The following is a 27257-nucleotide window of genomic DNA, read 5'->3' as shown; positions in this document are numbered from 1 at the left end:
TTAAAATGAATTTCAGGGCATGAGGACCTGACCATTTAGGTCCGTAAAGTGCTCATGTCATGAGAAAGGTGTGGAAGATGATTTGGGATCATCTGGAACCATTTACGATGCGAGTGGTGGGACCTATGGGCATTGAAACCCTGACAGCAACTTGTTAACCCACCAAAAATAGGCATCGGATCCAGGCCCAAGCTGCTTCCGGTGGCATATTTTCGGTGGTCTACTTGCTGCCTCTAGTTAGCTTCACACGGTTAGCTGCCTTCGACCGTGCTTGTGGTCTTCTGGTAATTTTAATGCATACTGGAATTCAAGTGTGGGGAGTCAGGTCACTTACCGTATGGAATCGGAAGGTATATATCCCCTCCAGTTACATAGGCACGCAATGCATGAACATGTGGGGTCATCTCTACCCCTTTGGTAATGCACAGTCGTGAGCCAAAATCCAATTGTACTTTCGATCTCTAATCCGAGGCCTATCACAACAGTTCAAATTAGACTAGATTAGGTGGGAGTAACATTCCCCACACAATACAAGAATTTCATCCTCGAAATTGAACAAACCTAGTAAATCAAACACCCAGAATACTGCTACATCATTTGATCTTCTCATTCTGAGGATGCTATCTATTCGGGGTGGTTTATCCATTTCACCCTGATGAAGCAAATAGTGTGCTTACAGAGAACATGCTCTTTCTGATCAACAATCTTCTTTGGAAACTCCAAGTAGGTAAAATCCTCGTCCAACTCACAGGGTATGTAATTCAAGACGTGAGTGGGGTCGGAAATGTACTTTCTCAACATAGAAATATGGAAGACATCATGTGTACCTTCCAACTCTGGCGGTAAAACTATTTGGTAAGTTACCAGTCCGATCCTCTCCAGTATATTATATGGTCCCATAAACCTTGGACTAGGCTTTCCCTTCTTGCCGAACCACATCACCCCTTTAACTGGGGAGAACCGCAAGAACACCTAGTCTCCAACACCAAACTCCAGATGTTTTCTCCTAACATCCGCATAGCTTTTCTGCCTAGATTGAGCTGCCTTGATCCTTTTTCTAATCACATTCACCTTTTCACTAGTATCTTGTATCAAGTCTGGACCCAAAATATGTCGCTTACCAACCTCATCCCAATAGAGTAAAGTTTGGCACTTCTTGCCATACTGTGCCACGAATGGGGACATTCTAATGGTGGCCTGATAACTGTTGTTGTAGGGGAACTAGATAAGGAAAATGTGCTCATCCCAACTATAACTCATATCCAAGGCACATGCTTGGAGTAGGTCCTCCAATGTCTGAATAGTCCTTTTCCAACTGACCATCGATCTGAGGATGAAAGGCAGTGCTGAAATCCAGCTGTGTGCCCATAACCTTCTGCACACGTGTCCAGAACTTGGAAGTGAACCTGGGATCTCGATCGAAGATGATACTAATAGACACACCATGTAATCTGATGATGTTATCGATATATAACTTGGCCAACTTATCCATAGAAAATGTGATCTTGATTGGGATAAAGTGAGCTACTCTGGTCAAGCGGTTCACAACTACCCAAATGGCATCCATACCCTTTTGTGTACAGGGTAGGCCTGTGATGACGTCCATGGTAATATTCTCTCATTTCAGAATAGGTAGGGATTGTAATAACCCATGGGACCTCTATCTCTCAACCTTGACATGCTGGCATATGAGGCATCTAGACACATACGTGGCCACATCATTCTTCATTCCTTTCCACCAGTAGGAGCCTTTGAGGTCCTTGTACATTTTAGTGCTGTCGGGGTGAATGAAGTATGGAGCACTATGTGCCTCTCTCAAAATTGTGTCTCTTAAATCACCATCATTGGGCACACACAACGTCCCTTTAAACTTGAGAATTCTGCTTTCAGTTACAGAGAATTCCAAGTCCTTTTGGTTTCCTTTATGGCATTTTGCTATCAGCATCTACAACTCTGCATTAGTAACCTGAGCTATAGTGATCCTATCCACCAGACTAGGTTGTACCACCAATGCCGATAGTGACAAAGTGACACCCTCTACTAACAGTTCCAAGCCTAGTTTCCTGGCCTCTTTAAGGAGATACTCATTGGTGGTCAGTGATGTAAGTGTCAGTGACTGGGATTTCAGACTAAGTGCATCAGCTACCACATCGGCCTTTCCTGGGTGATAGTGGATAGTATAATCATAATCCTTTATTAGCTCTAACCAATGCCTCATTCTCATGTTGAGCTCTTTTTGGGTGAAGAAGTACTTGAGGCTATTATGGTCACTGAAGATCTCACTCTTCTCACCGTATAGGCAGTGTCTCCAAATTTTCAGCGCAAAAATAACAACTACCAACTCCAAATCATGGATGGGGTAGTCCTTCTCATAATCCTTCAACTGACGAGATGCATAAGCAATGACTTTCTAGTGCTGCATCAATACACAACCCAATCCCAGCTTGGAAGCATCACTATACACAACCATACCACCTGTACCGGTCGGAGTAGTCAAAACTAGAGCTGATATCAACCTTTTCCTTAGCTCCTTGAAGCTCTTCTCACAAGCATCAGGCCACTCAAATTTTATACCCTTTCATGTGAGTCGAGTCATCGGAGTAGCAATACAAGAGAAGTTCTCGATAAATCTCCTATAGTATCCAGCCAATCCTAGAAAACTACATATGTCTGCTACACTCTTGGGAATCTCCCATTCTAGAACTTTCTTCAACTTGCCTAGGTTGACCTCTATACCCTTATCTAAAACAATGTGGCCTAGGAATGCCACCTGTGATAGCCAAAACTCGCACTTGCCATTGTAGTACTAACCTTAGGGGAACATCATGTTCCTCTGCACTCTTGGAGTAGACCAAAATGTCATCAATGAATACTATCACAAACTTATCTAGGACATCCTAGAATATGCGGTTTATCAAGTCCATAAATACAGCCAGTGCATTGGTCAACCCAAATGATTGTACCAAGAATTCATAATGTCCATACGTTGATCTAAAGGCTGTCTTACTGACATCACTATCATTGATCCTAAGCTGGTGGTAGCCCGATCTAAGGTCGATCTTGAAGAATACCTTGGCACCCTGTGACTGATCAAATAAATCATCTAACCTTGGCAAAGGATACCGGTTCTTGATAGTTAGCATATTAAGCTCCCGGTAATTAATGCACAATCTCATACTTCCATCTTTCTTCTTGACAAACAATACTGGTGCTCCCCATAGAGACACACTAGGACTAATGAATCCCTTCATTAGAAGGTCTTGAAGTTACACCTAAAATTCCTTCAACTCTGTGGGGGTCATACGATAAGGGGCCATTGACACTGGTGCGAGCTAGGGAGTAGGTCTATAGTAAACACTGTCTCTCGGTCCTGGGGTAAACCTGTCAAGTCATCCAGGAATACATCGAGAAATTCCATCACCCCATCAAGCTCGGTTAATGGCCTAATCTCTATCTCAGTATCCATCACAGATGCTAAGTAACCTTGACATCCCTTATCCAGTGGCTTCTTCATCTGGAGTGCGGGTATGATAACCTTCTTAGGTTTCTTGGACCTATCCCCTTGGAACACAAACTCATCATCATCACGAGGTTTGAAAATAATAATTTTCTCTGCACATAGCACACTGGCTCTGTATGCGGACAACCGGTCTATTCCTAAAATCACGTCAAAGTCGGTCATATCCAACTCGATCAAGTGAGCATTCAACTCATGTTCACCTATGTTCACTGGACAAGGCTCATAAACATAGTTTAAACCCACTACACTTCCTGTAGGGGTGCTCACAGCCAAATATTAAGTCAGTCCCTTGGGTGGAATGCTTATGTTCTTCGTATATGCTGGTGACATGAATGAATGCGAGGATCTTGAGTCAAATAACACATGTGCAGTCAATAATGATATCAATAATGTACTTGCCACTACACCAGGTGCAGCCTCAGCATCTTCTACAGTCATAGCAAACACTCTGCCCTGTGGTCTCTGGCCTTGTATTGGCTACGCTGGTCTAGGGGCTGAATATGTCTATTAGGGCCTAGGTGGCATAGTGTAGGGTGCATCATCTAGCCTTCGGTGGGGGCATGTCCTCGCCATGTGGCCCAGCTGATCACAATAAACGCATCTCGGGCTCGATCTTGAAGACTGAGATACAAACTAGAGTGGGAGGATTGGGAAGTCTGACTAGCATTAGGCTTCCTGAATTGCACTAAAGTTGACATAGGGCACTTAAAAAGGTTTGCTACCTCCCCTAGAATCAGTAGATCCCATTGGCCTCTTTCCCGTTCCTTGCTAGGCTATGAAGTTGTCTCTATGCCGATCTTCAACAGATTTGGCCACTTGGACCACCTCAGCATAGGTCTGCAGCTTCAACCCCACAATGGTTAACCCAATACCTGGCCTCAACCCTTTCTCAAGCTTCTTTTCTTTAGCTTTGTCACCTCTGAGATGCTCAAGAGCAAAATGGAATAACTCTTCGAAGCATTGCTGATACTCGAGCACAGACTAGGAACCTTGAACCAACTGAGAGAACTCACTCTCTCTCCTATCCCAGAAGCTTTTCAAAAAATAGTTCTCAAAGAAGGCCCCTTTGAAGTCTGCCCAAGTGGGGTTCGGGTTACTAGCCCTCAGAATAGGCTTGGTCGCACTCCACCAATCATCTGCTTCATTCTGTAACTGATAGCCTGCACACAAAATTTTTTCCTCCTCAATGGAACCCATCAGTCTAAAAACCTTCTCCATTCCACCAATCCATCTTGATGGATACAACAGATCTTGGCCCACCATTGAGAAGTATGGGGGCCTAAGCCATTGAAACTTTTCCATCATTTTCGTCAAGTCTGTCTAGCCCTCTACATGGGCCTGGTCTTGATCTGGCATCGGGTCTTGCACCTGCCCATGCACATTTGGATGCCCTTGCCCATGCACTTGTGCCCCACCAGAAATTTGAAGGGTAGCCGATCCAATGGGTATTAGAATGGGTGTCGGTGGAGTAGGAGGTGCGGGCAGTGCATTACGGGCCTCCATTGCCGCCTAGATCCTATCATCAATCCCGACCATAAACTGGTTTTGCCTTTCCTCAACTCCCCGTATCATGTTATCTATGATGGATGCCACATCCTAGGCTATAAGTATAGGAAGAGCCAGAGGTGCATTGTGTGGTCTACCTCGATTCCATGTAGGGGAAGTGGGAGGCAACGGGCATGATTGGGATTGGGATCTGGATCGAGTGTTCCTGCATGACATGACTCCTGTGGAGGAATCCGATTAGTGCACATGCATATATAAGGTTGCATGTAATCGGAACATATGCATGCATAGTGGGCCCCACATATATACGATAGAAAAATTAGGGTTAGGGTATGCATAGGTGGGGTCCGCATATATTTGGATCCGATCGCCCACATATCAAGTAGGGGCACACAATTAGGGCAACAAAATAATAATTTAGATTTGAAAAATAAAATAATTTATTTTCCAATTTTGTCCACTAGAAATAGGGAGACTTCTCATCGGAAATATGGCTTAATCCACCAAAAGTATTAGTGTTATTTCCAGTGGGAAAAACAGAGAGCAATTCAGGATTTTTCACTTCACTGGAAATAGGCACCAGAAGCATGCCCAGTGTTTCTGGTGGGTTGTTTCCGATGGCTCCAAAACGGCTATAAATAGGCTCGGGTTTGGGTTTCATTGTACAAAACCCTATTTTAACTTGTGGAAAAGGTGTGGAAATGGCCAAGGAGGACTTTGCAACCCATTCCCTACCTTCCTCTAGCTATTTCGTGATCAATCAGTGCCGCATTCGCACCAAAGGTATGTTCCTCCTCTCTATAACCTAGTTTTATGATTTTCTTCTCTGTGAGCATTACATTTAGCCATTAAAATGGGTTTTTCATTCTTAATCCTTATGAATCATATTCCAATGATGTCTGTACGCTGTGTACGTACCTGATGTGCCGTTGAACAAGAGGAGCAAGGCGTCGCTGCTTAGTTCAACCCAATCTTTTTCCGCTCTGTGGCTGAGCAAGACCATTGGGAACTCTTCGAGCACCACAATGTGGACCCAGGAGTCTATGTGAGGACCAATGACTTCCATGCATTCCATCTCCGTCAATGGTTTGATGATGTTGGGTGGTACCGCATCTTAAAACCCAACAAGTACTACTACCCTACATTGGCCAGGTTATTCTACTCCAACCTATAATGCTTGAATCAAGGTACTGAAGAGATGCAGATCACCTCCTATGTGAAGGGGGTGGAGATCTCCTTTGACATGGGGCAGTTGGCCAATATTCTGATGGCCAGCAATGCTGGTGACTTGGTGTACTGCCCGCCTCGGACTGCAGCTTATGACTTCCAGAGTCCAGGTACTTTTCAGGAGATAAATGACATGTTGACTAAGGAGGCCAAGGGGTGGAACCGCTCAGTTAACTACTTTGCTACTCCAAAGGTCATGTCACACCCCACTCCCAGCAGACCCAACTTACCATTAGGAATACTAGTGGTGTGAGTAAGACATGTACCTGTCTTACAACCTATCAGGATCTCTAATAGCAGTACCTTAACATTTTCACAATCTCACATCACAAACCAGTATAAGCAGCGGAATCAGAGTATAGTAGCGGAATATAAGTAAAATGGGAAAACATCTAATGGTAATATAATAGCAATAACCAAGTTATTCTGTTACATCCATCCGTGACATATACTTATAACCTCAAGAATATATACAGTCCACAGCTATATCCAAAAATATCAATATATGATATACAATCTCACGGTGCGGCATAAGCATAGTGGTCGTAGGCACAGTCCTAGTCGTGCTCCTCCGCTTCTGGCATCCACCAGTCACTCACACTGTACTCCAACCCAGAAGTTACTGGATCACCCACCATCTGCACCACGATACCTGCATCATCATCTAAAAAGGGGTGTATACGTGGGATGAGCTTTCCAACTCGCTCAGTGAGGGGTGGGGTCAAGCACATCCAAGCAAGTCAATAGCAGTAGTAATTTATGATGCATGATTACAAAAATTAAGCACATAGTCCATGATGCTCGTGATGCAGTTCATTTATTTATTATCCACCTAACAATACAAACTAAGCCTGGTGAATGCTACTATGACGCATTAGGCTATATCCCTCATCTCGAAAGTGACATCGACTACGTAGCGATACAAACCCTAGCCATGATTAGAAGCCTGTAGATCCCCGTATGCGTCCATGGGTCACCTAGTAAACCCCTGATAATCCCCTCCTGGTAGTCACGACACTGGTAACACATCGGCCATGCTTGACAGGTTCCCGCCTCCGGCAATAATCACATCGTACCGTGGGAGTGGCACTTCAGAAAGACACATCAAACATACCACAATGGGTTATCCAACACCCCAACCCCTATTGGCAAGGGGGCATAGCATAGGGAGTGATACCTAACCACATATATACTGCATTCCTTTATAATGATACAGTTAGTATGGATTACACGATATCGGAGAGACCTCGGCCACAAAGTGTAATCCATCTCCAAATACAGTCTTGGGTACACGATACCAGAGAGACCGTGGCCACAAGGTGAAACCCGAGACTATTTACCTAATCTAGCATACATATCACAATTGAGTATGGACTACGCAACACCGGCAAGACCTCGGCCACGAAGCGTATCCATTTTCAAATGTAGAATCGGGGTACATGATACTAACGAGACCTTGGTCACAAAGTATAACCCACGACAACAACTAACTCCGATGCACATAATCAATGCTTGAATGTAACATACATATGGAAATCAGGCACTGGTACCACCTCGACCATGCCGGATTCTGTCTCACACACACTCACACCTCCAACATATATACAGCGATATCAGTACCACCTTGGCCACACTAGATCCCGTCATACATTCCATACAATTCATATCATGATCGTGAAATGAAAATTTTAATTAAATAAATAATTTTAAGCATGTGAGCAATTTAATAAATAATAAATATTTCAAAAATAAACACAGTCCATCCCTCACCTATTTTATGATCGGTTGTGTTTGGGTTCAAGTACGGCCACCGATCGATCAATTCAATTCTGGCTTCGAGGCACATGTGCATCACTTTCCTAGACACAATGGAATCGTACATCAGTATGGATTGTAAACATCAGGAGGGACCCACACAGGTCACCCCCAAAGGATATAGACACAGCTCTTAGGTGACAGTACTGTCACTGGAAAAACCCACAGGAAACAGGGCATTTCCACCGGAAGTATCAATACTATTTTCGGTGGTGACAGAGAGCACATTAGGCTCATTTTTCCATAGGAAACTACCCATTGGAAACAGCTACAATGTTTCCTGTGCCATATTTTTGGTGGACACAGAAAGGTCCAACTCGAATTGGGGCTTTCTAGCTCGGGCCCGATTGCTGGGATTTGTTTCATAGAGTTTTTAAGGGATGTTTCTAGCATCATTCTAATCCAAGAAAATTCCATTTCCACTGAGCCGTTTGGGAGATATTTTGATCGAATGATCGAAACCCCAGTTGGTCTTTTGGCATTACGTGTTGTCGGAGCTCACCGAGCTTGGTTTGAGCTCGGTAGCAACACCGGGAGGGTAGAACACCCATCCTATAACCATAACATGGTGTGTACACCAAGATTCCATCCATTCCTAGCTTTATCTAGGTTGAAATAAAGAGAAAGTGGCATGAGAGGTTGTACTTACCTCCAGCAGCGATTCTGGCAACAAGGCAGTAGCCAGCACCAAGGTAGGCCTTTAAGCCCCTTCTCCTTCCTCTTCTTCTTCTTCCTCTCCTCTTTCTCTCCTCTCTTACATTGGGCACATGGGAAATGAGGAAATGAATCCTCATTTCCCAACTTATAACTTAAGTTGTGTCTAAGGGTCTATTTGGTTTGGGCCTCTTTTAAACCAATCGGGTTAAAATGAGTTTTGGGACACGAGGACCCACACATTTAGGTCCATAAGGTGCACAAGGACCCACACATTTAGGTCCATAAGGTGTTCACATCAAGAGGATGGTGTGGAGGATGATTTGGGATCATTTGGAAACATTTACGATATGAGTGGTGGGACCCACAGGCATCAAAACCTCGACAGCAGCCAGTGTACCCACCAAAAACAGGCACCAGATTCATGCCCAGGATGCTTCCAGTGGCTTGTTTCCTATGGTCAAGACATCCTGCTGTCTTGACAACTTGCTATCCTATGGTTAGCCTTACACGGGTGGCTTCCCTCGGACATACTCAATGCCTTACAGTAATTATGATGCGTACTAGAAATCAAGTGTGGGGAGTCGGGTCATTTACTGTCTAGGATCGGAAGGTATGAACCCCCTCCAGTTAGATAAGCATACAATGCACGAATATGTGGGGTCATCCCTACCCCTTCGGTAATGTGCAGCTATGAGCCAAAACCCGATTGTACTTCCAATCTCCGATCCGAGGCCTGTCACAACAGTTTCAAATTATACCGGATTAGGGCATGGGTGTAACATCCCCCCCACCTTATAAGAATTTCATCCTCAAAATTGAACATACTTGGCAAATCAAACAATCCAGATATTGCTTCATCATTTCATCTTCTCGCTCCCAAGATGTTTCCTGTTCGGGGTGGTTCATCCATTTCACCTTGACGAAGGAAAGAGTGCGGCTGTGAAGAACATGGTCCTTCCTATCAACAATATTCTCTGGATACACCACATAGGCAAAGTCCTCATCCAGCTTACGGGGTAAGTAAGTCAAGACGTGAGTCGGTTCAGAAATGTACTTCCTCAGCATAGATATATGGAAGACATCATGTGTGCCATCCAACTCTGGTGGCAAGGCTATCCAGTAAGCCACCAGTCCGATCCTCTCTAGTACATCATACGGTCTCATAAACCTTGGACTAAGCTTTCCCTTCTTTCCGAAACGTATCACCCCTTTAACTGAGGAGATCCGCAAGAAGACCTTGTCTCCAACGCCAAACTCCAGATGTTTCCTCCTAACATCTGCTTAGCTTTTCTGCCTAAACTGAGCTGCCTTGATCCTTTCTCTGATCACATTCACTTTTTCACTAGTAGCCTGTATCAAGTCCAGACCCAAAATATGCCGCTCACCAACCTCATCCCAATAGAGTGGAGTCTGGCATTTCCTGCCATACTGTGCCTCGAATGGGGACATCTCGATGGTGGCCTGATAACTGTTGTTGTAGGAGAACTCAATAAAGGAAATGTGCTCATCCTAACCATAACTCATATCCAAGGCACATGCTCAGAGTAGGTCCTCCAATATCTGAATAGTCCTCTCTGATTGACCATCGGTCCGAGGGTGAAAGGAAGTGCTGAAAGCCAACTGTGTGCCCATGGCCATCTGCACACAGGTCCAGAACTTGGAAGTGAACCTGGGATCTCGATCAGAGATGATATTAACTAGTACACCATGCAACCTGATGATGTTATCGACATACAACTTAGCTAACTTATCCATAGAAAATGTAATCTTGATTGGGATAAAGTGGGCTGCCTTGTTCAAGCGGTCCACAACTACCCAAATGGCATCCATAGCCTTCTATGTATGAGATAGGCCCGTGACGAAGTCTATAGTAAAATTCCTCCATTTCCACTCTAGAATAGGTAGGGACTGTAATAACCCATGGGGTCACTATCTCTCAGCCTTGACTTGCTAGCATGTGAGGCATCGAGACACATGCGTGGCCACATCATTCTTCATTCCTTTCCACTAGTAGGAGCCTTTGAGGCCCTTTTACATTTTAGTGCTGCCGGGGTGAAAGGAGTATAGAGAGTTATGTGCCTCTCTCAAAACTGTGTCCCTCAATTCACCATCATTGGGCGCACATAACCTCCCTTTGAACTTGAGGATCCCACTTTCAGTCACTGAGAAATCTGGGTCCATTTAGGTTCCTTCCTGGCATTCTACTATCAGCTTTTGTAGCTCTGCATCAGTAACCTGAGCTATAGTGATCCTATCCACCAGACTAGGTTGTACCACCAATGCTGATAGTGACAAGGTGACACCCTCTACTAATAGCTCCAAGTCTAGCTTCCTGGCCTCCTCTAGGAGATACTCATTGGTGGTCACTGATGCCAAAGTCAGTGATTGGGATTTTTGACTAAGTGCATCAACTACCATATTGGCCTTTCCGGGGTGATAGTGAATAGTACAATCATAATCCTTCATCAACTCCAACCAACGCCTCCGTCTCATGTTGAGCTCCTTTTGGGTGAAGAAATACTTGAGGCTCTTATGATCACTAAAGATCTCACTCTTCTTTCCATATAGGTAGTGGCTCCAGATTTTCAGTGCAAAAATCACAGCTACCAACTCCATATCATGGGTGTGGTAGTTCTTCTCATAATCCTTTAACTAGCGTGATGCATAGGCAATGACTTTCCCGGGCTGCATCAATAAACAACCCAATCCCAGCTTGGAGGCATCACTATAAACAACCATACCACCTGTACTAGTCGAAAAAGTCAAAACTAGAGATGATATCAACTTTTGCCTTAGCTCCTTGAAGCTTTTCTCACAAGCATTAGACCACTCAAATTTTATACCCTTTCGTGTGAGTCAGGTCATCGGAGTAGCAATGCGAAAGAAGTTCTCCATAAACCTCTTGTAGTATCCGGCCAATCCTAGAAAACTATGTATTCTGCTATACTCTTGGGAGTCTCCCATTCTAATATTGCCTTCACCTTGCCTGGGTCAATCTTTATACTCTTGGCTGAAACAATGTGGCCTAGGAATACCACCTGTGACAACCAAAACTTGCACTTGCCGAATTTGGCATAGAGTTGCCATTGCAGTACCAACCTCAGATGAACAACATGTTCCTCTTGGAGTAGACCAAAATGTCATCAATGAACACTATCACAAACTTGTCTAAGACATCCTAGAATACCCGGTTCATCAAATCCATAAACACAGCTGGTGCATTGGTCAACCCAAATGACATTACCAAGAACTTATAATGTCCATACCTTGATCTGAGGGTTGTCTTGCTAACATCACTATCCTTGATCCTAAGCTGGTGGTAGCTCGATCTAAGGTTGATCTTAGAGAACACCTTGGCACCCTGCAACTGATAAAATAAATCATCTATCCTTGGTAAAGGATATCGGTTTTTGATGGTTAGCTTATTGAGCTCCCGGTAATCAATACACAATCTCATACTTCCACCTTTTTTCTTGCCAAACAAAACTAGTGCTCCCTATGGAAGCACACTAGGTCTAATGAATCCCTTCTTCAGAAGGTCTTAAAGTTGCACCTACAATTCCTTTAACTCTGTGGGGGCCATACGGTGAAGGGCCTTTGACACTGGTGCCGAACCAAGGAGTAGGTCTATAGCAAACTTTGTCTCTCAGACCGATGGCAAACCTATCAAGTCATCCAGGAATACATCTGAAAATTCCCTCACCACATCTAGCTCAGTCAATAGCCTAATCTCTACCGCAATATCCATCACAGATGCTAAGTAGCTTTGACATCCCTTATCCAATAGCTTCTTCATCTGGAGTATGGATATGATAACTTTCTTAGGTTTCTTGAGTTTATCCCCTTGGAACACAAACTTATCATCATCAAAAGGTTTGAAAATGATAGCCTTCTCCACACATAGCACACTGGCCCTGTATGAAGACAACCAATCCATTCCTAAAATGACGTTGAAGTCGGTCATATCCAACTCAATCAAGTGAGCATTCAACTCATGATCACCTATGGTCACTGGACAAAGCTCATAAACATAGTTCAAACCCACTACACTTCCTATAGGGGTACTCACAGCCAAACATTGAGTCAGTTCCTTAGGTGGAATTCCCATCTTCTTAGTAAATGCCGGTGACACGAACGAATGCGAGGCTCCTGAGTCAAATAACACATGTGCAGGCAATAATGATATCAATAATATACCTATCACTTCACCGGATGCAGCCTCAGCATCTTCTGCAGTCATAGCAAACACTCTGCCCTGTGGTCTCTGGTCATGTAGGGGCTAAATATGTCTGCTAGGGCCCAGGTGGCATAGTGTAGGGTGCATCACCTGGCCTTCGATGGGGGCATGTCCTCGCTATGTGGCCCGATTGATCACAATGAAAACATCTCGGGACCGATCCCAAAGACTGTGATACTGTACTAGATCGGGAGGATTGGGAAGTTTAACTAGCATCAGGCCTCCTAAACTACACTGAAGTTGGGTTGGCGTAAGGCACTCGGAAAGGTTTGTTGCCTCCTCTAGAATCAATAGATCCCATTGGCCTCTTTCCCGTTCCTTGCTAAGCCGTGTAGTTATCCCTATGCAGGTCTTCAATAGACTTGGCCACTTGGACCACCTCAGCATAGGTTTGCAGTTTCAACCCCACAATGGTTGACCCAATACCTGGCCTCAATCCTTTCTCAAACTTCTTTGCTATGGCTCTATCACCTCTGAGATGCTCAGGAGAAAAATGAAATAGCTTCTCGAAGCGTTGCTGATTTTTTAGCACAGACCGGGAACCTTGAACCAACTGAGAGAACTCACACTCTCTCCTATCCCAGAAGCTTTCCAGAAAATAGTTCTTAAAGAAGGTCCCTTTGAAGTCTGATCAAGTAGGGTTTGGGTTACTAGCCCTCAAAATAGGCTCAGTGGCACTCCACCAATCATCTGCTTCATTCTGTAACTGATAGCGTGCACACAAAATTTTTTTCTCATCGGTGTAGTCCATCAGTCTAAAAACCTTCTCCATTCCACCAATCCATCTTGATGGATATAATGGGTCTTGCCCAACCTTGAAGAAACATGGGGACGTAAGCCGTTGAAACTTCTCCATCATCTTTGTCAAGTCTGTCCAGCCCTCTACATGGGCTTGAGCTTGATCCGGCATCGGATCTTGCACATGCCCATGCACTTGTGCCCCTCCAGACATTTGAAGAGTAGCCAATCTAGAAGGGTATTGGAATGGGTGTCGATGGAGTAGAAGGTGTGGGTGGTGCATTGCGGGCTTCCATTGCTGCTTGGATTCTATTATTGATCCCGGTCATAAACTGATTTTGTCTTTCTTCCACTTCCCGCATCATGTTATTCATGATGGATGCCACATCCTGAGCCGTAAGTACAGGCGGGGCCGGAGGTGTATTACGGGGTCTGCCCCAATTCCATGTAGGGGAAGCGAGAGGTGACGGGCGTGATTGGGATCGGGATCGGGTGTTTCGATGTGACATGATTCCTGTGAAGGAATTCGATTAGTACACATGCATAAACAAGGTTGCATGTAATTGGAACACACGCATACACAGTGGGTCCCACATGTATACCACAGTCAAAACTAGGGTTAGGGCCTGCATAAGTGGGATCCACACATATTAAGATCCGATCGTGTATACATCCAAAGCGGCACACCATCAAGGGCCCAAATAAAAACTTAGGTTTGAAAATTTAATATGATTTATTTTTTAATTGAATCCACTGGAAATAGGGAGTCAAACCACCAAAAATATGGATTAACCCACCAAAAATATTAGTGGTATTTTCGGTGAGCAAAACATGGCTAAAACCAAATTTTCCCTTTCACCAGAAATAGGCACCAAAAGCATGCCCAGTGTTCCCAGTGACTTGTTTTCGTTGGTACCAAATCGGCCATAAATAGGCTCGGGCCTTGGGTTATTCACACAAAACCCTATTTGCTCTTGTGAGAAAGGTGTGGAAACAGCCAAGGAGCCATTTGCTACCCATTCCCTACCTTCCTCGTGCTATTTCACAATCGATTGGAGCAGCATTTGCATCCAAGGTACGTTTTCTCTCTTTGAAACCTAGTTTTTGTGATTTTCTTCTCTGTGAGTTTTGCATGTAGCCATTTAACTAGGTTTTCCATTCCAAATCCTTAGGGATCATCTTGCAACAATGTCTGGACGTTTAGTACATACCTGACGTGCTTTTACACAAGAGGAGTAAGATGCCGCCGAGCAGTTCAACCCAATCTTGTTCTGCTCTGTGGTTGAGAAAGAACGTTGGGAGTTTTTTGAGCACCGTAACGTCGACCCTAGAGTCTATGTGAGGACCAATGACTTTTGTGCATTCTGTCTTCATCAACGATTTGAGGAGATCAGGTGGTACCGCACCCTAAAACCCAACTGATACTACTACCCCACCCTGGTCAGGATATTCTACTCTAACATGGAATGCGTGAACCAGGGTACCGAAGAGATATAGATCACCTCCTATGTGAGGGGGGTGGAGATCTCCTTTGACATGGGGCAGCTGGCAAATAATTTGATGATCAGTAATGCCGGTGACCTAGTGTACTGCCCACCTTAGACTCCAACATATGAATTTCAGAGTCCCGACACCTTCCAGGAGATCAATGACATGCTGACTAAGGAAGCCCAGGGATGGAACTGTTCAGTCAACTACTTTGCCACTCCAAAGGTTGTCTGCCATGCAATTCAGCTGAATATCCTCCCCACTTGTGGACATTATAATGAGATATCCGCTCTGCAAGCCTATGTGACATACTGCGTGTACATAGGGGCGCAGATACATCTGCCTTACCTCCTAATGTGGACCATGGTAACTCTGTCTGAAGGGCAGGATCATCGAGTAGGAAACCTATGCTACAGGAGGATATTGACTGACATCTTTCGCTGCTTTGGTGTGGACTTGGAGGGCGAGGCACGCTTGGGTGAAGAGGTAATAGACTTCAACCAAGACTATTTGAGGAAGATGACCATAGATCGGAGGGAGGTGACACCTATCCCAGGAGAGGGTCAGCAGCTTATGGAGGTAGAGGGTGGCGGTGCCGATGAGGTAGGAGGAGAAGCTACTGGGTTGGTGGGTCTCCACCACCTGATCCCCAAGCTATGGGTTCTATGGCGGCTTCTACATCTCAGAGCACTAGGGGTGCGAGGCCTTATGGTCTCAATGATGTTATGGCCCGACTGGACACCACTATGTCACTGATGAGGAGTATGGACAACCACCTCGAGAGCGTGGACAGGACCTATTGTCTTATAGAAAATAGAGTGGCCTCCCTAGAGGCATAGATGCAGGTGATGGTCTTCCATCTGGGTATCCCGGTGCATCCTCCAAGAACACATGGTCTGAATCAAGCACAGGTAAAGAACAAAACCAGCAGTAGCAGCAGCAGTAAGAGTAGTGGCTTGCTTGCAACTGTAGCTTTTAGGATTTTCATTTTTATATTTTATTTGAGTGATGTTTTAGGTTTAGTTGAACTTTTCCATTATGTCATATGCTTCAGTTGTTTAATTTCCTAGTCTTAGGCTAGTTAGGATTTCTTGCTTTGCGTACTTTAATTTTATAAAAAGTGTAAGCTGTGTATTCAAGTTCTTCATTATAATGAAATGGTTTTAACACCTATACTTGTCTCCTAATTGTGCAAATTCTATTATTATTATATTGAGATTTTTATTAAATCCTAAATTCTCTAAAATCATGGTTTGGTTGAGATTGTGAGTTAAGGCAGAGCATCGCGCTCTGATACAATAGCTGTCACACCCCACTCCCTACAGACCCAAATTACCATTAGGAATACCGACGGTGTGAGTAAGACACGTACCTGTCTTAAAATCTACCAGGATCTCTGATAGCAGTACCTTAACATTTTCACAATCTCACATCACAAACCAGTATAAGCAGCGGAATCAGAGTATAGTAGCGGAATTATAAGTAAAATGGAGAAACATCTAATGGTAATATAATAGTAATAACCAAGTTATTCTGCTACATCCATTCATAACATATACTTATAACCGCAAGAATATATACAATCCACAGCTATATCCAAAAATATCAAAATATGATATATAATCTCATGGTGCGGTGTAAGCACCGTAGTCGCAAGCACAGTCCTGGTCATGCTCCTCCGCTTCTGGCATCCACCAGTCGCTCACACCATACTCTAACCCAAAAGATACTGGATCACCCACCATCAGCACCACGATACCTACATCATCATCTAAAAAGGGGTGTATACGTGGGGTGAGCTTTCCAACTCGCTCAATAAGGGGTGGGGTCAAGCACATCCAAGCAAGTTAATAGCAGTAGTAATTTATGATGCATGATTGTAAAAATTAAGCATATAGTCCATGATGCTCGTGATGCAATTCCTTAATGTATTATCCACCTAATAATACAACTAAGTCTGGTGAATGCTACTACGACGCATTAGGCTGTATCCCTCATCTCAGAAACGACATTGACTACGTAGCGATACAAACCCTAGCCATGATTAGAAGCCTGTCGGTCCCCGTATGCATCCATGGGTCACCCAACAAACCCCTGATAATCCCCTCTTGGCAGTCACGGCATCGGTAACACATTGGTCATGCCAGACAGGTTCCCACCTTTGGCAATAATCACATCGTACCATGGGAATGGTACTTCAAAAAGACACATCAAACATACCACAATGGGTTATCTAACACCTCAACCCCTGTTGGCAAGGGTCCGTAGCATAGGGAGTGATACCTAACCATATATATACTATATGCCTTCATAATGATACAATTAGTATGGATTACACGATACTGGAGAGACCTCGGCCACAAAGTGTAATCCATCTCCAAATACAGTCCCTGGTACACGATACCAGAGAGACCTTGGCCATAAGGTGAAACCCAAGACCATTTACCTAATCTAGCATATATATTATAGTTGAGTATGGACTACGCAACACTGGCAAGACCTCGGCCACGAAGCGTATCCATTTCCAAATGTAGTCCCGGGGTACATGATACCAGTGAGATCTTGGCCATAAAGTGTAACCCACGACTACAACTAACTCCAATGCACATAATCAATGCATGAATGCAACATACATATGGCAGTCACATCACCGATATCACCTCGGCCATGCCAGATTCTGTCTCACACACACACACATCCAATATACATATGGCAATCATGGTATCGGTACCACCTTGGCCGCACCGGATCCCGTCATACATTCCATACAATTCATATCATGATCGTGAAATGACCATTTCAATTAAACATATAATTTCAAGCATGTGAGAAATTTAATAAATAATAAACATTTCAAAAATAAACACAGTCCATCCCTCACCTGTTTTACAATCGATTGTGTTTGGGTTCAAGTATGGCCATCGATCGATCAATTCAATTATGACTTCGGGGCACGTGCACATCACTATCCTAGACACAAGGGAATAGTACATTAGTACACACCAGAAACATCAGGAGGGACCCACATAGGTCACCTCCAAAGGGTACAGACATAGTTCTTAGGTGACAATACTGTCAGTGGAAACATCCATCGAAAACAGGGTATTTCCACCAGAAATATCAGTCATGTTTCTAGTGGAGGTGACAGAGAGTACATTAGGCTCATTTTTCCACTAGAAACAACCCATCAACAACAACTACAGTGCTTCCTGTGCCATATTTTCGGTGGACACAGAAAGGTCCAACCCGAATTAGGGCTTTCCAGCTCGGGCCCGATCATCAGGATTTGTTCTGTGGAGTTCATAGGGGATGTTTCTAGAATCATTATAAGCCGAGAAAATTCCATTTCCATTAAGCCATTTGGGAGATATGTTGATCGAACGATCGAAATCCTAGTTGGTCTTTTAGCATTACATGTTTTTGGAGCTCACCGAGCTTGGTTCGAGCTCAGCAACAACACCAGGAGGGTAGAACACCCATCCTACAACCATAACATAGTGTGTACACTAAGATTCCATCCATTCCTAGCTTTTTCTAGGTCAAAATGAAGAGGGAAAGTGGTATGGGAGGTTGTACTTACCTCCGGCAGTGATTCCGGCAATAAGACGGTAGCCGGCACCAAGGTAGGCCTTCAATCCCCTTCTCCTTCCTCTTCTTCTTTTTCCTCTCCTCTTTCTCTCCTCTCATACATTGGGCACAAGGGAAATGAAGAAATGAATCCTCATTTCCCAACTTATAACTTAAGTTGGGCTTGAGGGTCTATTTGTTTTGGGCCTCTTTTGAACCAATCGGGTTAAAATGAGTTTTAGGACACGAGGACCCACACATTTAGGTCCATAAGGTGTTCACATCAAAAGAAAGGTGTGGAGGATGATTTGGGATCATTCAAAACCATTTATAATGCTAGTGGCAGGACCCACGGTCATCGAAACCTCGACAGTAGCCAGTGTACCCACTAGAAATAGGCACCGGATTCATGCCCAGGCTACTTTCGGTGGCTTGTTTTCGGTGGTCAAGACAGCCTACTATCTTGATAGTTTGCTATCCTATGGTTGGCCTTGCGTGGGTGGTTGCCTTTAGACATGCTCAAGGCCTTTTAGAAATTATAACGCGTGCCAGAAATCAATTGTGGGGAGTCGGGTCACTTACCGTCTGGGATAGGATGGTATGAACTCCCTTCTGTTGGATAGGCATGCAATGCACAAACATGTGGGATCATCCCTACCCCTTCGGCAATGTGCAGCCACGAGCCAGAACTCAGTTGTACTTCTAATCTTCGATTCGAGGCCTATCACAACAGTTTTAAATTATACCAGATTAGGGCATGAGTGTAACAGGTCACCTATCGTGCGATTTAGTTGAATGTTCTTCCCACTTGTTGACACCATGATGAGGTATTCGCACTGTAAGCCTATGTGACCTATTACGTGTACATGGGGACGTAGATACATCTTCCTTACCTCCTTATGTGGATCATGGTACTTCGGTCTGAAGGAGTGGATCATTGAGCGGGAAGCCTGTGCTATGGAAGAATACTTATTGACATCTTCCGCTGCTTTGGGGTGGACTCAGAGGGAGAGGCACACTTGGGCGAAGAGGTCACAGACTTCAACCAAGATTCTCTGAGGAAGATGACGATAGATCTAAGGGAGATGACTCCTATTCCAGGAGAGGGTTAGCAACCCATGGAGGTAGAGGGTGGCGGTGCCGGTGATGTTGGTGGAGGTATTGGCAGTGCAGGAGGAGAAGCTGCTACCTGATCCCCAGACTATGGGTTCTATGGCTGCTTCTACTTCTCAGGGCACTAGGGGTGCGAGGTTTTATGGTCTCAATAGTGTTATGGCCCACCTAGACACCACCACATATCTAATGAGGAGTATAGATGGCCGCCTCAACAGCAGGACCTATTGTCTTATGGACAATAGAGTGGCCTCCCTAGAGGCACAGATGCAGGCGATGGTCTTCCATCTTGGTATTTTGGTGCACCTCCAGGAATGCATGGTCCGAACCAGGCTCAGGGCTAGGGATAGAACTAGCAGTGGCAGTAGCGAGAGTAGTGGCATGTTTGCCACTGTAGCTTTTAGGATTTCACTTTCCATGTTTTATTTGAGTTTGATGTTTTAGGTTCAGTTGAACTTTCATTTTATGTCATTTGTTTCTATCATTTACGTTCCTAGTCCTTAGGCTAGTTAGGATTTCCTGTTTTTCGTACTTTAATTTTATAAAAAGTGTAAGTTGTGTAATCAAGTTCTCCTTTATAATGGAATGGCTTTAACACCTATACTTGTCTCCTAATTGTGCAATTTCTATTATTGTTGTTTTGTGATCTTCATTTAATCCTAATTTTTCCAAAATTGTAGTTTGGCTAAAATTGTGAGTTAAGTAAAGTATTGTTCTCTGATACTATAGTTGTCACACCCCAATTCCAATAGGCCTAACTTACTATTAGGAATACTGGAAATGTGAGTAAGACACGTACCTGTCTTACAAACCTACCAGGATCACTGATAGTAGTACCTTAACATTTCACAATCTCACATCACAACTAACCAAAAGTAGTGGAATCAGAGTATAATAGAGAAATCATCAGATATAAATGGGGAAATTGTCTGATGATAAACCTAATATCATTAACCAAGTTATTCTATTTATAATCCTTCAAGACTTATATATATCAAGTTTAAAACATAATATTCATAGACCTATATCAACATAATCAAAAATACGCCGAACACCTCATGGTGCCGCAATGTACAAAAGTCACAAGCACAGTCCGGGCCATGCTTCTCCGCTTGCGGCATCCACCAGTTGGTCATTTTGTACTCAGGGCCAGAGGAAAAAGAGTCACAAGCCACAGGCACGACTGTACCTACATCATCATCTAAAAGGTGTGTATACGTGGGGTGAGCCTTCCAACTCGTTCAGTGAGGGGTGGGGTCAAGCACATCCAAGCAAGACAATAGCAGTAATAATTTATGATGCATAGTTGCAAAAATTAAACACATAGTCCATGATGCTCGTAATGCAGTTCATTTATTTATTATCCACTTAACAATACAAACAAAGTCTGGAAAATGCTACTACGATGCATTAGGCTGTATCTTTCATCTTGGAACCACCATCGACTATGCAAGGATACAAATCCTAGTCATGAATAAAAGCTTGCCGGTCCCCGTATGGGTCCATGGGTCACCCAGAAAACCCCTGATAACCTGTCACACCCCATCCCCAGTAGACCCAACTTACCATTAGGAATACCGACGGTGTGAGTAAGACATATACCTGTCTTACCAATCGACCAGGATCTCTGATAGCAGTACCTTAGCATTTTCATAATCTCACATCACAAACTAACACAAGTAGCGGAATCAAAATATAGTAGCGGAATCATAAATAAAATGGGGAAACGTCTAATGATAATATCATGAACTAAGTTATTCTGTTTACGATCCTTCAAGACTTACATATATCCAATTTAAAACACAATATTCACAGACCTGTATCAACATAATAAAAAATATGTTGAACATCTCATGGCACCACGTATGCACAAAAGTCACAAGCACAGTCCTAGCTATGCTCCTCCGCTTCTGGCATCCACCAGTTGCTCACTCCGTACTCAGGTCTGGAAGAAAAAGAGTCACTAGCCACAGGCACAACCGTACATGCATCATCATCTAAAAAGGGGTGTATACGTAGGGTGAGCTTTCCAACTCGCTTAGTGAGGCGTGGGGTCAAGCACATCCAAGCAAGTCAATAGCAGTAATAATTTATGTTGCATGCTTACGAAAATTAAACACATAGTCCATGATGCTCATGATGCAGTTCATTTGTTTATCGTCCACCTAACAATACAACTAAGTCTGGTAAATGCTACTATGGTGCATTAGGCTGTATCCTTCATCTCAGAACCGACATCGACTACCCAAGGATACAAACCCTAATCATGATTAGAAGCCTACCGATCCCCATATACATCCATGGGTCACCCAGCAAACCCCTGACAACCCCCTCCTGGCAGTCATGACACCAGTACATCATTAGCCATGCCGGACAGGTTCCCACCTTCGGCTACAATCACATCGTACCGCGGGTGTGGCATTCCAAAAAGGCACATTGAACATATCACAATGGGTTATCCAACACCTCAACCTTTATTGGAAAGGGTTCATAGCATAGGGAGTGATACCTAACCACATATATTCTACATGCCTTAATAGTGATACAACAAGTATGAATTACACGATACCGATAAGACCTCGGCCACAAAGTGTAATCCATCTCCAAATACAGTCCTGGGTACACGATACCAAAGAAAACTAGGCCACAAAGTGAAACTTGAGACCATTTACCTAATCTAGCATACATATCATAGTAGAGTATGGACTACGCGACACCAGTACCAATCATCAGCCACAAAGCGCATCCATTTCCAAATGTAGTCTCGGGGTACACGATACTAGCGAGACCTTGGCCACAAAGTGTAACTTAGGACTACAACTAACTCTAATGCACATATGCATGAATGTAACATACATATGGCAATCATGGCATAAGTACCACCTTGACCATGCCGGATTCTGTCTCACACACACTAACAAACACATGGCTATCATGGTACCAGTACCACCTCAGCCACACTGGATCCCGTCATACATCTCCATACAATTCATATCATAATTGTAAAATGACAAATATAAAATATGACATGTCACCATCATATTTGAGCAATCATAATCTAAACATATAAGTCTAAGCATGTGACCAATTTAATAATAATGAACATTCCAAAAATAAACATAGTCCATCCCTCTCCTGTTTTACGATCGGGTGTGTTTGGGTTCAAGTATGGCCATCGATCGATTAATTCAATTCTGGCAGGGCACACGTGCACATCACTGTCCTAGACACAGGGGACTCATACATCAGTATGTGTCAGAAACATCAGGAGGGACCCACATCGGTCACCCCCAAAGGGTATAGACACTGTTCCTAAGTGACAGTACTGTCACCAGAAATAGCCACCGGAAAAAAGGCATTTGCACCAGAAATATATCCATGTCCATCGAAAATATGCCACCAAAAATAGACCCAGTGGATCTGGTAGGCTGTTTCTGGTGGTGGTTCAGGGCGGTCCAACTATTTTAGGGCTTTCCAGCTTGGGCCCAATCATCAGGATTTTCTCCATAGAGTTTGTAGGGGATGTTCCTAGCATCATTCTAAGCCAAGAAAACTCCAATTCCACTGAGCCATTTGGGAGATACGTCGATTGAACAATTAAAACCCTAGTTAATCTTTTGGCATTACATGCTGCTGGAGCTCACCGGGCTTGGTTTGAGCTCGGTAACAACATCGGGAGCGTAGAACACCCATCCTACAACCATAACATGATTTGTACATCAAGATTCCATCCATACCTAGCCCTAACTAGGTCAAAATGTAGAGAGAGAGTGGTATGGGAGGTTGAACTTACCTCTGGTAGTGATTCCGGCAATAATGCGGTAGCCGGCACCAAAGTAGGCCTCCCACCTTCTCCTTCTTCCTCTTCTTCTTCCTTCCTCTCCTCTTTCTCTCCTTTCCTACGTTGGGTATAAGGGAAATGAGGAAATGAATCCTCATTTCCAAACTTATAACTTAAGTGGGCCTTAGGGTCTATTTGGTTTGGACCTCTTTTGAACGAAGAGGGTAAATATGAAATTCGAGGCACGAGGACCCGATCATTTAGGTCCAATAATTGTTCATGTCATGAGGAAGCTGTGGAGGATAATTTGGATCATCCAGAACCATTTACAATGCGAGTGGTGGGAATCATGGGCATCGAAACCTCGACAGTAGCCTGACAACCCACCGGAAATAGGCACCGAATCCAAGCCCAGGCTACTTCGGTGGCTTGTTTCTGGTGGTTAAGATAGCTTCCTGTGTTGATCTCGTACGGGTGATTGTCCTCAGACATGCTCAAGGCCTTTTGGCAATTATGATGAGTGTCAGAAATCAAGTGTGGAGAGTCAGGTCACTTACCATCTAGGATCGGAAGGTATGAATCCCCTCTAGTTAGATAGGCATGCAATGCACGAACATGTGGGGTCATCTCTACTCCTTCAGTAATGTGCAGCCGTGAGCCAAAACTGGGTCGTACTTTTGATCTTTGATCTGAGGCCTGTCACAACAATTTCAAATTAAATCGGATTAGGGCATGGGTGTAACGTTCCCCCCACCTTACAAGAATTTCATCCTCAAAATTGAATATACCTAGAAAATTAAACAATCCAGGATTCTGCTTTATCATTTCATTCTCACGCTCCCAGGATGCTTCTTGTTCGGGGTGGTTCATCCACTTTACTTTGACAAAGGGAACGGTATGGTTACGAAGAACATGGTCCTTTCGATCAACAATCTTCTCCGAATACTCCCTATAGGAAAAATCCTCATCCAACTCACGGGGTATGTAAGTCAAGATGTGAGTGGGGTCGGGAATGTACTTCCTCAATAGAGAAACATGGAAGACATCATGTGTACCTTCCAACTTTGGCAGTAAAGCTATTCGATAAGCTACCAGCCCGATCCTCTCCAATACATCATATGGTCTCATAAACCTCAGACTAAGCTTTCCCTTCTTGTTGAACCGCATCACCACTTTCACTGGGGAGATCTGTAAGAACACCTTGTCTCCAATACCAAACTCTAGATGTTTCCTCCTAACATCCACGTAGCTTTTCTACCTGGACTGAGCTGCCTTGGTCCTTTCTCTGATCACATTCATCTTCTCACTAGTAACCTGTATCAAGTCTGGACCCAAAATATGCCGCTCACCAACCTCATCCCAATAGAGTGGAGTTCGGCACTTCCTGCCATACTGTGCCTCGAATGGGGACATTCCGATGGTGGCCTGATAGCTGTTGTTGTAGAAGAACTTAATAACGAAAATGTGCTCATCCCAACTATAACTCATATCCAAAGCATATACTTGGAGTAGGTCCTCCAATGTCTGAATAGTCCTCTTCGATTGACAATCAGTCTGAGGGTGAAAGGCAGTGCTGAAATCCAACTGTTTGCCCATAGCCTTCTGTACACAGGTCCAAAACTTGGAAGTGTACCTGGGATCTCGATCATAGATGATACTAACAGACACACCATGTAATCTGATGATGTTATCAATATATAACTTGGCCAACTTATCCATAGAAAATGTGATCTTGATTGGGATAAAGTGAGCTGCTTTGGTCAAGCGGTTCACAACTACCCAAATGGCCTCCATACCCTTCTGTGTACGGGGTAGGCCTGTGATGAAGTCCATGGTAATATTCTCCCATTTCCACTCTGGAATAGGTAGGGACTATAATAACCCATAAGGCCTCTATCTCTCAACCTTGACTTACTGGTATGTGAAGCATCTAGACACCTACATGGCCACATCATTCTTCATTCCTTTCCACCAGTAAGAGCCTTTGAGTTCCTTGTACATTTTAGTGCTGCCAGGGTGAATGGACTATGGAGAACTATGTGTGTCACACCCCGTTCACACTGAACCGGGCCAATGATCGAGTTAACACCGGTCAACCCAAACCTGCCAGGATCATCAGATACTGTATTCCACCACAACATACACACAACTAATATAAACTCATCAGATCAGCGGAAGACTAAGTTTTACCTGTGAATAATCCCATAATACTTGATACCCGGATAGTGATACAATAATTATATACATTTGGGCCTGAAGGCATGATATTTACACAAAAAGAATAAAATTCAATTATCAAGTACGTAAGGAAATCTACCAAAACAATCAGAGTACACAGCTCGGCTCGGTATCAAGGCTAGAGCTCAGCTCGGCATTAAGGGTTGAGCCCAGCTCGGCATCACGTAGTAGAGCTCAGCTCGGCCTTAGAAGTGGAGCTCAGCACGGCCTCAAAGGTGGAGCTCAGCTCGGCCTCAGAACTATTGTCCCGCAGCACAACTCTCGCACGAGCAGTCGGTGTCGTGCTCTAACTCCTCAGGGGTCCACTAGGCTTCTTCAGGAAACTCGACTGTGGGACCCACCCCGTGCTCCTCAGATGTATGACCTGTAAAATCATCTAAAAAGGAGCGTATACGTGGGATGAGCTCACAAGCTCAGTAAGTGGTAAGTTAGACCACACAGCAGTCCACACATCACAACACATCATATGCACTACATGCAATGTTATACATTTTAAATCACATCCACCTAAGCAACATTACTAAGTCCTTGGTTTTAGTGCTACTACAACCACAGTGCGCGTATACTCTAGATACGAGCCGCGAACTCCCTCCCGCGATACGCCCATAGGGCTGTCGGAGAAGGCCCACCGTGAGTACTCAAAAAAGTAAAGACAATGTCGTCCACCGGCTCTCAACAGAAATGTAAATGACTGAAAATAAAGGTGCTGACTCCAGCAATTTAAAAGCAGTACGATTGGCCCTCTTGAATGTACCACTGGGGTTGCCGACTGTCCTACATGACTCCGTCGGGCGTTATGTCTAACCGCCACAGTGACCCGACGATCGCGACCACTGCTTCCCCCCAAATGATAACCCAACACCTTAACCCCTGTTGGGAAGGGTCGTAGCATGGGATGGTGAGAATCCTAATACCGCATGCTCCTATATGACAATAGTACGATTGCATAGTGCCTCCATGTCCCATTCCACGAGCCACCAATGCACTCGTCTCCAAGCCGACTACGGCATCTAGTCTATCAATGCAACATGCACAATGATGTCCACATTCAACATATAAGCATCTCATTCAATTGGCAATTGGAAAGTAAACATAGCACATATGCACATCAATGTGTGGAATAAATAGTCTACATAGCATATTCATGATGGCATGACTAGACTAGATATAATTAAATGAATGCCAAACAATGCCTTAAAACAAGGCCAAACGTCCTCTCCCCACTTACTTGTAGTGTACAAGGATTCTCGTTTGGTATGGGTGAGATCCGGTGCGAATCGGGTAGGATTTGGTGAACCTAACATAATTGAGCGGGGTTAGTACTTCACCATTTTAGGATCAAAATTAATGAAATCCGATGACAAAATCAT

Source organism: Macadamia integrifolia, chromosome 14 (assembly GCF_013358625.1).
Source record: "Macadamia integrifolia cultivar HAES 741 chromosome 14, SCU_Mint_v3, whole genome shotgun sequence".
In the NCBI taxonomy this organism is placed as follows: Eukaryota; Viridiplantae; Streptophyta; class Magnoliopsida; order Proteales; family Proteaceae; genus Macadamia; species Macadamia integrifolia.
The sequence above is the reverse complement of the archived record's forward strand: the minus strand, read 5'-3'. Positions refer to the sequence as shown.